The 14928-nt window shown below is 42.6% G+C and overlaps 1 protein-coding gene and 1 long non-coding RNA gene across 14 annotated transcripts in view; both read left to right on the forward strand.

The window, feature by feature from the left end:
• LOC105487841 (uncharacterized) overlaps positions 1-5933 on the forward strand; it is an 80450-nt gene extending 74517 nt beyond the window's left edge. Inside the window, exon 4 of the long non-coding RNA XR_011621424.1 lies at positions 1-5933. This exon is cut by the window's left edge and continues 27182 nt beyond it. This is a non-coding gene — a long non-coding RNA (uncharacterized lncRNA).
• Positions 1-14928, forward strand: part of LOC105487840 (PPARG coactivator 1 alpha) — a 716435-nt gene that overhangs the window by 318256 nt on the left and 383251 nt on the right. The window lies entirely within an intron of this gene.

Consider the following 14928-nt stretch of genomic DNA (forward strand, 5'->3'; position numbering starts at 1 on the left):
ACAACTCTTTCCTTCTTTGGTTTGCTCTGCAAAGCATCTCTCTGCCACCAGGCAATGCATTTCCCCTTCCTGTGCATTATTTGTTAAACCAAGTGAACCAGATGCTTCCTAAGACCACAAACTCTGAGTTTTATTGAGTTTGATTATTTCAACTACTATTCAATTATTTATTTGTTTCTGCCTAAGTATGAGGTACTTAGCTGGGTGCTGTTTTAGAGGCATAGAGTTATTTGAGGATGCCATAGTGTTAAGTTGAGATTGTGGCCTCTGGAACCATAAGGTCTGTGTTCACTCACTCCTTCCGTCATGGATGGTCTGTGTTACTAACCTCTCTGTGCCTTCTTGTCCCCATCTGTAGGATAGGGTTAGTAATAGTACCTACTCGTCATCGTGAACAGATTGTTGTGGTGAAAAAAATGAATTAATATATATTTAATCAATATAAAGAACTTAGAACAGTACTTGGCACAAAAGTATGTTTTCTCAATTGGTAATAGCTAGGTGCTACAGACTGAATGTGTTCCTTTCAAAATCCATATGCTGAAGCCCTAACCTCCAGTGTGATGGTAAATGGAGGTGGACCTTTGGGAGGTGATTAGGTTTAGATGAACTTGTGAGAGAAGGGCCCTCAGGACAAGATGCCCTTAAAAGAAAAGGAAGAGAACAGAGGCCTTTCTCTCTTTACTGTGCAATGACACATCAAGAAGGCAGCTGCCTGCAAGCCAGGAATAGAGCCCTCACCAGGAACCAAATCTGCCAACACCCTTTTCTTGGACTTCATAGCCTCCAGAACTGTGATAAATAAATTTCTGTTGTTTAGGCCACCCAGCCTGCTAAGACTGTGTACACTAAGACACTAGCTACCCAGTTTTTGTCTTCAGGTGACATATAATTTGTGGAAGGGGAGCAAGGTCAACAAATGCAAAAGGTGCTGGCTGGCAGCACCAAGAGGCAATAAGAATTTAGAGGCAACAACGTTTTCACAACAGGTGGGATTATAGCAGAACCTTGAGGGAATGGTAGACTTTCAAACATGGAGAAGATCCCGGAACTGGGGAATCACACATGGGAAACTGCAATTGGAACAGCATAGGCATATTTGGGACATGAAAGAAATGCGTGGAAATAGAGAAGAGAGGGTGTGTAGGGAGGCAGCAGAATATTAGTATGGGCAAATTATGGAGGTCGTTGGGGGCAGTACTCAGCTATGGTATAATGCATAAGAGAATGGGCTTTGGAACGAGACTGACTTAGATGTGGCCCCATTTTGCTTCTTTTGTTGTACAACCTTGGGTATGTCAGTATACTTTTCTTGGCATCAGAGTCCTCATCTGCAAAAGGAGCATAATTTTACATGTGTCCTGATGCCCATAGCACTCAAAAGATTGCTAGTAGTAGTGTGTGTCTCCTGTGTGCAGTATGCGGAGTTTTGGAATTCAAGAGTTATGCTCTAGCAACATTATTTTAGAGTTAACTGGCACAAGAAAAGAAAGGACCTCTTGGTTGTAATATTTCAAAGGAGTTGGGCTAATTGGGGTGGGTCAAACCCTCTAGTTTTAATGTGAAGGTTTAATCTATGTTGATGAGTTTTTTTCTGAACGTTGTTTAATCAAAAGCTAAAGCAAGAGGTCTCATTCTTGCTCCCACGAGAAGAACAGAGGCTTCAAAGCCACCAAAATACTTGTTAAAAGAAGTTTGTTGAAGAATAATACATTAATTGACATTTATGTAGAGTGCCCTTTTATGTTACACCTACTTGTCCTTTCTGCATTGCAAATCCCACAGTGAGTTGGTCTCTACTGACCTTCTTACTCAATAGTTCGCTAGTACACCAGCCTGGGAGCAATTTTTAACCACAAAACACTGCCCGGTGTGTCTCTTCAGTTCGTGACTGAGGATGAAATAAGATTCTCTCATCTTGTTTGCACTACTGATTTGTTAGCTTTTTATCGATTAAAGATCTCAATGCACAATTTGTTTTTCATCTTAAGTAAGGATATTCTGTATCTGTCATACTGTCTATGAGTTATTGATTTACTATGATTTGTAAAAACTCTTTTGTCCTAAAAGTTGGGGGCACTCCACCTTCCTGAAGGGTTTTGGAAAGATGGTTGTTTATCCTATTCCAGATCAATGAATTTCAACTTCTCCCATAAGGTTTGCTGTAAATCAATGAAAAATTAGATTTACATTTAGATGAAAACAGTTAAGGCCAGGAAGGCCCCTCTTAATTTCTATTATTTCATGACTAGCTGAATACAGGAGGAACTAAAAACATATATAACTGCTAAACAAAGCTTCCATACTGCTCAGGACTTGTTCTAGAATGGCAGGCACAGTGGCGTTTCCATTCTATTTGCAAGTCCATTTTAAGAACATCTGCATCTATTGGACCATTAGAAGAGAGTTTGTCTGAGCTCTTACAAACTGCACAGCTCATTCACATCAGGAAATGTGTGTAAATTATAAAATATATGAAACCCAAGCCTTTAATGGCAGCAAATTGATTCCCTAAATGAACAAAGTAAATTAGTAATAAAAACGGCAATCCAACAGACCTTTCTGCTGTAACCTCAGCCTAATTCTGTGGGTACAGGTTGTGTCTTTTCACTGCCAACTTATTTATTTTTTTTAATTAGAAGATTGTCATAGAAGATGCTAGATATTAAAATCTTTTTGAAATTTCCAAATCCAACAACTCATTAATACTGCTTGCTTTGGTTTTGTCTTTGAGAAATATTGGCTTTAGGAGCAAATAATGAATTATGGAAATATATACAGGTGGCATATCTTCATTATTCTTGATTCACCATGCAAGATAGATAACGCTAATAGAAACTGTACTCATATAGAAAATTCTTCTTCAGAGTGATTTTATTCTTTATTCCCATACATTTTTCAGGATTCTGTTTGTATTTTGCCAATGTTATTTTTGTCATTCATTTAAACATGTCCCCCCCAATTTACAAATAAGTACAGTAATAATTTTAATGGGCATAGTGAAAGAGAAGACTACACAGAGATGAACATTTGGATGCAGTATGATTTGAATGCAGCCTTTGATGCTAGTGAGCATGTTGGAGTTTTGACAGATAAATCAAACACATGTGTTTACATTGCATTTAGAGAGGCATTTAGTCTTATGTCAGTAATGAGTTGTCTCAGCTACTGTTTGTGAATGTCCTTACTTGTGGAGAAGAGGTATTTTTCATCTGCCTTGACAAACATGTATCATGTCCATGTCTACATGATAGAAGCCTTTCTAAGTACATTTCTTTTCTGTGTCTTACAGATACCTTTAGCTTTGATATATATGGTGAGCAAGTAATCAGTTCACCTGACTTAGCCTGTTTGAACTTAGGATGCGTCACAGACACATAGGCACCAGTTCTGACCCTGAACCTACCCAGGAGACCTCAGGGTTCTCAGCCCATTTGTTGTTTTGCTTAGTTCACAACGTTTTGTTCTATGGCTCATGTTGATGTGCTAGTTTCGTTTCATCTTGCTAGGAGCTCCTTGAGGTCGGAGGCTATGCTGCTTACATCTTATAATATCCGGAACTTGACAGATCACATAGTAGCTGCTCCACAAATAGGGAAAGGTGGGAAGGTGGGAGGGAATTTCAGTAGGTGTTACATGGAGTTAGAGATTATGACTGAGTTCGTAAGAGGGAGTGATCATTCTACTGGGACTCAAAGATGTTGAAGAACAGGCAGGATTACAGCAGGACCATGAAGGAAGGGTGGAAAACAGAATTTGTGTAAATAGCCCTTAGGAACCTAAGATACAGGGACAAGATTTCAAGGATCTGAATGCTAGTGCATCTTAGATCCAAAGCAGGTGTTCTAGCGAGGAATATATTTGGTTGTGAGATCAGGAAAGCCACATGGTCTAGTTAAAGTAATGTGTGTTTGTTGGGGGAGAAATGGTGTAGAATATGGGGAATGCAAGCTGATCAGATGTTAGGTGATCTGGATTTAGGCATCCTATTGCAGTGGAAAGCATCTCTCTCTGTCTCTAAGAAATTGGGGACTGGATTTTCAAAGTTTTCCAGTTGCAGAAGCCATACTGTACCTAATTTCTGCTTTATCCAGCTTCTCTGTTTTTTTTTTGTTTGTTTTTTTGGTTTTTTGTTTTTTTTGAGATGGAGTCTCACTCTGTAGCCCAAGCTGGAATGCAGTGGCTTCATCTCAGCTCACTGCAACCTCTGCCTCCCGGGCTCAAGTGATTCTCGTGCCTCAGCCTCCCGTGTAGCTGGGATTACAGGCACACTCCACACCCGGCTATTTTTTTGTATTTTAGTAGAGATGGGTTTCACCATTTCCTTCTGCTCATTCATTGACCAATGTGACTGCATATCCTAAATAAGACCTCACTGTTCCATTGCTTAGGACTCACAGAGATGATGGTCTCTGTGGTTCCTTCCTAGATGTTCTCTCAGCAGAATTTGAGCTGATTGGCCACTAGTCAGTCTATGGGTTGACTGGCTCTGACCTTGTGGTCATTTTCAGTTCAGTTTGCCAAGATGGGTAGAGGGGTGGGCAGACCTGTTCAGGGTGACTGAATGATTCAGGTTCTTCAGAAGGGGCTGTGGGCAGGACAGACAATAAGCCGTGCCCAGTACAGCCAAGTGGGAAAACCAGAAAGGACACAGAGAGGAGCCCTCTCAAGTGCTTCAAGGCTTTGAAATGTAGCCTGTATCAGAAGGCTGATGCTAAACTTTGGCATTGTCTCTTCTGATTCAGAAAGCTGGGAAGCAACCCCTAGCTCATGGATCCCCTGTCTCACTGAACCCTTCTTGATCAACCCGACTTTGTGGTTCAAGCATGAGTCCAAGGGCCTATGTGACAATTTGCCTCTGCAGCAGAGCTCTGCCCGGTTTACTCTGGCCTTCCTGATTTCTTTGCCTCTCTTGCCCTGGGTTAGAATAAGGCCAGTGTAAATGTGAGGAGGACTGACAATTGGTGTCAATGAAAACCCAAGACTGTCACTCCTAAGGCTAGATACCTGTTCGCCTGAATCTGAGTTCCCTAAAAGCAGAGCATCCCTTAATACTGAACAAGTCTCTATGGGGTTGTTACTTGGTGGCAAGCACTGTTCCAGGCACGGGGGCTACAGTGATGAATGTGACAGTTACATTCCTGACCTCATGAAACTTGCATTCTACAGAGAGGAGGCAGGAAATACAAATAATAAAATAATATTAGATAATAAGCGGTGTGGAAAAGAGTATCAAGGAAGTGGGCCGGAGAGCCACTAGGGTGCTTCCTCAAATAAGGTGGTCAGGGAAGACTTCTCCGATGAGGGGACACTGTCAGAAGCTGCTAATGTTTGTTGCATGAGAATTCCCCTAGTGTCCCATTCCAACCAACTCTCTTCTGACCCGCTGTTAAGGTCTGGTGTTGGCCATCATATTGATTTTATCTTTCAGGCCTCATTTAGGCAGCATGCAGCTTGTCTGCTAATAACAGCTCATCTTTGGGAGAAAATGCTGATGCAGACTGGATCTTTAATATATGCCTCCTATTAGGATCTAATGACGTTGTGCCTCCCTAGTCAGCAGACCGAGGTGCCCCTGGTCCCAAGTGGAGGGATACTTGAGGTTACATGAGACTTCTGGTTTACATTGATAGAGCGGTGACACTCATCCAGAGTTTTGAGGTTCTTTGTTGAAGCTTTGATTCTAACTTTACTGAGTCCTTTTAAATGAGGACTTCACGTTTGCACAAATGTGCATGCCAGTGCTGCTAGCTAGGCATGCACATTATTAATGCTAAGTAATGAACTCATATGTGTTCTGTCTGTACTTTGGTTTTGCATTAAACACTGGTTTTGCTGCAGCTCTCCAATTCAACAGCCATTAAACTAGTGTTTTAATGGACTAATAGAAGAGTGACTCTTTGTCACCTTCTCAAAAGTTTCTTTGGTCCATACTTTCAGAAAACCTGACACAGTGTGTCTCATCTTGGAGGTTCAGAAGACACATTCATGTTTTCTAACTTGTTACAGATTTTGAGGTAAGACAAACCGACTTAACTCTCTTTAAGGTGCATTCTCAAACTCAGTTGGCCTCAAGGCCACTCTCTGGGGCATAATACCCAATAGGTGTTCTAGGCCTATGTGTGAAAATACTCCTGGGACCTGCCTCTCCCAACATGGAAATGTAAGATTCAGAGAAAGCCACACGTCCTTGTGGAAGTTTCATGGAACATTATCGCTCACTTACAGGCACTAATGACTTCAATAACATAGTGAAGTTTAGCATAAATAGGCTCATCATTAAAGTTGATGGCAGAAGTATAAACAAGGCCCACACTATTAAATTTGCTATTTATTTGTTATGCGTCTGGAATTATCCTGCTGTCTCTAGCTGTCTCATACTGGGTGTTTATAAACCTAAGTCGAATGTGGTATTATTTTGTTTTTTTTGTCCAACCTAGAGGAATGAGGTGATTTTTAAACATTGCTTCTTCTACAAATGGGATTACCCAAGCTGGGAAGGACAGTCCTCGCATTTCCCAAGGCAGCATCTGCCATTCTGGTCACAAGGCCTTTCAGGGCACGAGGGTTTTACAGAAAACAAAAAGAAACAACTGCAATAGATGCGAGAAGCAGGTTAAGGGTCACATGATGTGATGTTGGCAAGACACTAAGATTTGAACTGTTGTGCTGTAAGCAGAGATGGTCAAATGGCGTTATCAACTATTATCTGTTAGCAGAAATGGTCATATGGCGCTATCTACCATGAAAGGGTAGCTCAAGGCACCATGCTGTGAGGGTTACAAGTGCAGAGTGGGTTTGAAGCCAGACTGGCTGGGCTTGGGTGCTGGTATTAGCTGAGTGTTTTGGGCAAAGTGCTTCATCTCTTCATTCCTCTATAAAGTGGAGCTAATAGGAGAGTTATGAGGATGAAATATGTAAATACATGTAAAGTGCTTACCCTGTGCCTGGCATGTATATATATATATATATATACACACACACACACACACTCACTCAACACTAGCTTTTATATAAAACAGATGTGCTTGAAACTGCAGGAGGGTATGGAGAGTCATGCAAGATATTGATTATTGCTGGCACCCGAGATCCAGACTAAAAACGTTAGTACTTTTACTAAAAGAAAAAAAAAAAAAACCCCGAAATGTTTATTGCCTGCACAGAACTTGCAAAGTGAAAACACACATGTCCCTGACTGAGACACAAAATACCAAAATACCACCTCGGTGATTTTGCCAAATGTCAGCCTCAGAGGAGGGCTAACATTTATTCGAACAGACTATCTATTTTCTAGGGTTGCTCACTGTGTTCTAACCTCCAGATGAGGTGACAATAAAGGTCCAAAGGAGGACGGATAGAAAAGGGGAAAGCGGAGGGAGAAGGGCAAGGCTAGTGGGGCGAGAAGGAGAGAGGTGAGCCCTTTCTCAGTGGCTCCCTCTCTGCACTAGTCTGAAGCTCAGGTTTCCTTTCCATGCAGCTTTCTGGAGCAAGAAGCAGGGATCAGTGTCATCCCCTGGGTCTGCACACAAGGCCAGACATGGTACGGCGTAGGGTCCTGGCTGTAAATCTCAGGTTGCACATCTGAATATGAATATCCCAAGCCACTGAATAACTTCCACTTGGTTTCAAAACAGCTCCAGCATCACTTCTCCTGGGAAGTTGTCTTTAAGCCATCAAGTAGGCATTTCCCTAATTTTTAATCTCAGACCTATGTATATCTCCATCAGAGTTTTCCTTAGGTCACTGAATGTCCTAATAAGAACGTATACCTTTCTGAAGTTTACATTGTAAATCCTACACATTGGCACTAGCGGCAGGCATCTTGGACATTTATAATTTTAAGGTAATCAAAACAGTTACCATCTGTCCATTCTATTCACTAAAATACATGTTAATCATCACAGGACTAAACTGTGCAGACACTTTTTTGGGATGCTGTCTATATTGTAATTGTTTACCTGCATATCCTGGCAAATAGGCCATAAGCCCCTTCAGGGAAATCATTCTTCCTTCATCATCCTTTTACCTTTTAGCACTGTAACAATGCAGAGCATGTGGCCAGTAGGGGCTGGTTAAATGAATGAGTGAATAAGTGAAAAACACATGTACTTGTTGTTCAGTCAAAAGCATGCTAAAGACAACCAGTTTTGCTGCTATTTTTGCTTCAAGCTTGAAGCAAACTTGGAGTAAGACTGCCAGGTTCCTGAAATTCATCACTGGCTTGTCCCCAATTTGCTGTAATGCCAAGTGGCAGTTCTGAGATCCTGGTTTTGCCTCTGATTTGACTTAAGCCTTCCTGACAACAGGGACCGTGTCTGTGTTATTTATAACTTTATTCCTAGCTCAGTTGTTTGCATATATGTCCGATAAATGCTTATTTAATAAACAAGTGACCAAAATGCTTGGCACAGTCATGTAATTAAGACTGTGCATCTGTCTATGTATCTATCTATCCATCCATCCATCCATCTATCTGTCTAATATGTAGGCTATTTTTTGTTACAAAAGCTATTTATATTCCTATCATCATATACTTTTCCAATTCAGAAGCTCTTCCCACTATTCTTGCTTGATCAGCTCTTCTCTTTTTGATCCTTTTGGGTTCACCCCAAGTCAACTCCTCAGTGAGACCTTCCCTTACCATTTTCTCCTAAACCGGCTCTTCTCAATTGCAGCTATTGCTTGATTCTTCACAGCACATGTTACAGCTTGCAGTGGCGTTCGCCTATTTCTTGAAGTTTATATTGCCCCCTCCCCTATTGGAAGGTCATGTTAGGAGGGAGAGGCTGTCTGTCCCTACACCATTACGTCCCCAGTGCCTGGGGTACAGCAGACTCTCCATAAACGTTTTCTGAATGAACAATTAAAGGATTGAAAAAGAAGAGAATAAACATCACTCCTAATCTTCATAATTCTCCTTTACCCCAAATAACCGCTGTTAACATTTTTGGTGTGTATTCTATTTTTGAAAGATACATATATGCATGTTTTTCAATTGGTATAGTTTCACTGCATGCTGATAATTTCCTTACTTGCTTTGTTCCCCACATAATAATAACATATTTTACTCCTCTGTGTTTCTGTTACTGAGCACACTTATTATTTTATAAAAACCACGGTGGCTTCCTTACTGGTTTTTGAGCATCCAGCCTCAGATAGGCGCCAGGCTCAGGCCTAAAAGAGAGGTTTTAATCTCTTTTCCTTTCCCTACACCTATAATTCTAAAACTTAGAACTCTGGTCTCAGTGCCTTGGCTCATCCCACTCCGTCTCTCTGGAAAGCTCTTCTTCTGGTGACCCACATGATCAATGCCCTAATCTCCTTGAGGTCTTGTTAAACTATCGTCTTCTCTGTGAGATCTTCCCTGACCACCTCCTCCCCGTTTGTATTTGTTTATTTTTTGAGACGGAGCCTCACTCTGTCACCCAGGCTGGAATGCAGGGGTGTGATCTCGGCTCACTGCAACCTCCACCTCTGGGTTCAAGCGATCCTCCTGCCTCAGCTACCCAAGTAACTGGGATTACAGGCGCCCGCCACAACACCTGACTCATTTTTGTATTTTTAGTAGAGACAGGGTTTCACCATGTTGCCCAGGCTGGTCTCAAACTCCTGAGCTCAAAGCGATCTGCCTGCCTCAGCCTTCCAAAATGCTGGGATTATAGGCACGAGCCACCGTGCCCAGCCCCTTCCCTATTTTTAAAGTCCAACCTCAGCACTCCTATTTCTCCTTTCCCCGCCTTGTTTTTCTCCACAGTTCTTATCACCCTCTGATGTAATATACATTTTGCTTATTTATTAGCGCTCCGTCTCTACTTCCTAAAATGTAAGTACCACAAGAGCAGGGAATTTTGCCATCTTTTCTTCTTTCCTGCAACTCCAGTGCTTCAAATACTTTATGGAGGCTGGTGTCAATAAATGTTTGTGGAAGGAATTACACGTCAACACTGTCATGTGAGGTGCTTGGACTGTGTGGGCCATGGTGATTTAATTTGTTTCGTGTATGTGGTACAACATGATGACTCTCTTAGAATAATATTATGAAAGCTAAATAGTTCTTTGAGTGCCTCACGAAAGGTTCATAAATTAGTTTTATGGGTGATCATTTTTAGCTTGATGCCACGGTTTTTGAGTCACTATTTGGTAGCTGACTTTGTGCCCTGATTAGAAACGTAGCTCCTTTTCCTGGCAGTTATTCTTAGAACCTATCAACCTGCAGAGATTTTTATTTTCACGGAAGGAAACTGAGTGTTTCTTTCTTTGCTTCAGATGGTCACATCTTTAGATCCTGAAGGGAGAGATGCAGCTTGTTCTCTCTGGAGTCCAAATGCAGCAACAGATTTTGCCTCCAAGCAAGTAAGATATGCTATAAAAACAAGCAACATTCCTTCACCAGCCGCTCTCATTTGAATTTTCGATGCCTCGATGGTCATTTTGAGATGACAGCTTGTAGTGAGATAGCTGTGGCATTGGAAGGAGGGAAGCGTGCACCATTTTCCCTAGGGCCTTCCTGCTTTTGCTTGATAAGCAATTCCTTGAATGGCATATTCTCCACCTCTAGCCAGTTTGTTTGTGGCCCCTACTCATTAGTTTGAGACGTGCATACCTTGGCAGAGCTGGTTAATAAACCCCAGATCTGGTATTATACTCTATAAGCCCAGCAAATTTTAAGCACAGAGTCAACGCTGATGATGGTGAAGACATTTCACAACCTCCACCTGTGTCCACTGTGTAGATGCTACTAGCAGTGAATTCCCTAAGGGATGGGCAAACCCTGCGTAGGCAGGGGACTGGTCATGTGAACCCTGAGGCCACTTGGCCAAGGTCTTGTTCTCTGTGACTCTTCCATGCACCTGGCATCTCGTGAGCCATAGAAGGCATCATTTGGTCAGAGTTGCATTGGAGTTCCTCTGGAGCAAGGGATTTTTTTCTGCTTTCCCCCCTCCCCCCAACCTTCTCTGCCTAACTCACAGCTCTAGGGATCCTGACTCAGCATCTTCCAGTGCCCTAATGGCTGCTCGAAGCCTGCGTTTGGTGATTAGCACTCCCTGGAGTTTCCTAACTTCTGTTAGTCCCTTGTGATCGGGAGAATTATTTGAGATGGTTTAGAGAAGGGAAAACAGATATGTCTGCATTGCCAAGAGCACTCTTGGCACCCTCCTTTTTGGATGGGACTGTCTCTATCTTTGTTCTCTTTTGGGGAGGAGCTGATTGGGATGGGGGAAATGCCTCCTCCTAGCCTGAAAGGGCAAGTGTCTCTCGATTGTGTCTGAGGATAAGCACGTTCATCAGGAACTGGGGGTTTGAACAAATCCTCCTGAGTCACGTTTCTCTCAGGTATGTGAGCACAAAGAAAGAGACTCACCTTTCTTTGTCTCCCTTTTGTCAGCAGAATATTCTATTTTTAGGCCACTGTCATATAATTCAGCTTTCCTTGCGCCCAAGTCCTGGCATTCCCTTTAGGAATTTCTAGAGCCACGAATGGTGTCTAAGTTGAGGGCAGAGTGTATTATCATCATCCTCTTCTGGAGACAGGTACCTTCGAAGAGAGTGCTATTTTCAGAAAGTTTTCAATGTAGCATTGTCCAATGACCCGGTCACAAAATCACAGATCCTTGACATTGTTGTGAACAAAAGAAATTCCTTGTTCCTGTCTTAAAGCAATGTGATTACAGGGCCTGTGATCAGATAGGTGACCCGAGACGAATGCTTTCCTGAATATAACTCAAGTTTATCTTTATCTGTCCCCACCTTTATCTCTGCCTGTGTTTTTTGCATTCAAAGATGGATTTATTTCCAGTCCTGGTCCTCCACCACACCTTGTGTTTACCCTTGGCTGTGGTGCTGAGGGCGAATGCATTCTCTTACCCACTCATGCCTTGTGGCCTAGTGTTTCACACAGACAGATGGCAAGGAGACATCAAAGGCAGGTTTTGGCTCCTGACCGAGTGACCCTCTCTCCCCAAGACCTCTGGAATGGTAGGGCTGATGGTGGGCATGGTACCTGGAGAGACCCCAGCACTTTTCCATTTGTCACAGGGAAGGAACAAACCTGTTTTCATTTGTTTGTTTGTTTTTTGGAAAGGCTTTCAGCTGGGTTTTCAGATGAACTTGTTTCAGAGATGTTGCCTTTTAGGTTTAATCCTGTGGATAATTAAGCCGTAATGGACCACAGCTTTACAGACCTCCTTTTTGGTGCACTCAGTTCCAGCATTTAAGCTCACAAATGAGCACTTCCCTTGTGAGTCATCGAGTGTGCAGTCTGCCTGATGCTTGTGCTCAAATGCTTATTAATATGTGCGAAGGAAGTAAGTGTACCCTCATACAAGGGCACGCACAGGATGCTAACACACGTAGTCAAGAATCCTTGGGTGTCCTCAGAGCCAGGAGGATGGGAAATACGTCCGGGATAATGATCTTCATGTTGAGATTCTGCGGATTTCTCACTAAATGGGATCATTTGGATGATATGGCATCAATTAATAGCAACGGTCTGTTTTTCTCTTCACTTATTGTCTGTAAAAAGTGTTTTTTACTCAAACATTCTGAGTATTTTACATTTAGAGTGATTTCAAGCCAGTTGATTTTTAAAGAAATAGCTATTCAACAAAAATTTTCTGGAAATGTGTCATTAGAAGTTTCTTGGCCAAGGCGGGTGGATCATGAGGTCAGGAGATTGAGACCATCCTGGCTAACATGGTGAAACCCCGTCTCTACTAAAAATACAAAAAAATTAGCCAGGTGTGTTGGTGGGCGCTTGTAGTCCCAGCTACTCTGGAGGCTGAGGCAGGAGAACGGCGTGAACCCAGGAGGTGGAGCTTGCAGTGAGCTGAGATGATGCCACTGCACTCCAGCCTGGACTACAGAGATAGACTCCGTCTCAAAAAACAAAACAAAACAAAACAAAACAAAAAAAGTTTCTGATAGTGGAGGAAAGCAACTTAGTAACTTGCTTCTGGTTGAAATAGTTTAACACACTTTGCATCCACCCTTGATTCAAAGGAAGAAAAATTGCACTGAAGAACTCCACAGAGTTTTCAAGGAGATACTGCTAATGGAAACAAGCTTCCCTTGGTGGATCACAATATCTTGCCCAAAACATAAGAAGTTAAAGGATGTGCTGGGACAGGTGCCACAGAGTGTCTTGTAGGTTAAAGGAGCCAGTCTCAAAATCAATACTCTAGTTTAATAGACAGTCTCTGTGTGTTTTCAGACAGGGTGAAATGTATTCATATGCACACACTAGGATCTTTGCATTGCCATGGATTTCTGCTGTTTTTCGTTGAATTGAGTTGGTAGGCTACAGGGAGAGCTGACCATTTTAATGGCCAAAGGCCTTTGCCATTGTGAGAAGAGAAGGAGAGACAGAGTTCTTCTCTTTTGCTTCTTAACAAGAACAAGCAGGAACTAAATCCTGTTAGGCTTGCTAAGACTTCAGTGATTTGCAAAAGAAAGTGCATTTCATGTGATCAGGTTGGTTGCTTCCAGGCACTTAACTCTGGGGTTTCACCAGGAACAACCAGAGGCCCCAAAACAAACAGCCCTCAAGGATTTGTGAACAGGAAGCATACCTTCCCATGTTGACCTTAACTTATATGTTGAGTAAACAAGTGCTTGTTCTGTATGCCCTAGTGTATCTAAGGCAGCTTCTAATTTCACTGCAACTGGACTGTGTCCAATTGTCCCTTTGGTTCTGGCTCTTAAAACTGCCAAGAATTGGAGGTTGAGAGAGACCTGACTTAACTAGAGAAACTGACTTGGAACAGGCTGTGGGTGGATATGCTCTCAGGTTGTGGGTGAGTTCTCTGACCTTCGGGGGGAATTAAAAGGTGGGGGACGCATGACCAGGTGGCCCTGTCTGACTGCAGGTTAACTGCAAACCTGGCAGTGTGTTTGTTGTTCTAACTTTTAGACATATTGTAGCTGGTTTAATCTGGTGAGCACACAGACCAGGGGTGTGGGTAGTTATATGCTCTGAACTTTGGGTTCTATGCTCACGTGACCTGGCCTTCTAGTGTCCTGGTTTTCCCTCTGGCAAGGAGCTCTTCGGGGGCTTGCATGACAATCCATAAATCTGACTGAGAAAGGTTTTTATGATCATGTTAGATGGGGGTGGTGCTTAGTAACTGGGCTTGTTGTCATCATAGAATTATCAAGTTGTTTTACCTGGGTTTGAGGGGGAAAAATGGGCTAGCTCTTGTTTGATTGTTTGGATAGCATTTCAGGGAAAGGATTTTGAAAAAGCTGTTTGCTTGTACTCAATGATCTGCCACTGACTCCTTGTTGGTGGCTTAGGAACATTGAAGTTACATTGAGATATGAATCTCCCCATGGCCAGAAGCCAGGAGTGGCATCTAGCCTTTTGTTTGAAGCGATTCTCTATGCCCACTGTGCTACCATTTCTTGTGGGAGGCAGTATGGACCAGTAGATCAGGCAAGGGTCTCTGAATTTTGGAAGGTGACTTTCTCTTTTCTCACTCCCTGTATCCCCTTTAGGCAATTCATCTTGTGGATCTGTTTCTCTTTGTGCATCTGTAAAATGGGGTTGGGGAGAGTGGAATGGGAACTAGCATTCCTTGAGGGCCTGTGCTGTGCTGAGTACCTATTGTATCTGATTGCACTGGAGATTCCTAATGCCATGTCTTAGTTTGCTCGGGCTACCATAACAAAGTACCATGGACTGGGTGGCTTAAGCAACAGAAATTTATGTAACCCCAGTTCTGGGGGCTGGAGGTACAAGATCAAGGTATTGGCAGGGTTGTTTTTTTCTGAGGCCCTTCTCCTTGGTTCATAGATGGCCGTCTTCTCCCTGTGTCTTCCCATGGACGTCCTTCTGTATGTCTATGTCCTAATCTCCTCTTCTTGTAAGGACACCAGGCATATGACATTAGATCCTACCCATATGACTTCATTTTACCTTAATTACTTTTT

Source organism: Macaca nemestrina, chromosome 3 (genome assembly GCF_043159975.1).
Source record: "Macaca nemestrina isolate mMacNem1 chromosome 3, mMacNem.hap1, whole genome shotgun sequence".
Classification (NCBI taxonomy): domain Eukaryota; kingdom Metazoa; phylum Chordata; class Mammalia; order Primates; family Cercopithecidae; genus Macaca; species Macaca nemestrina.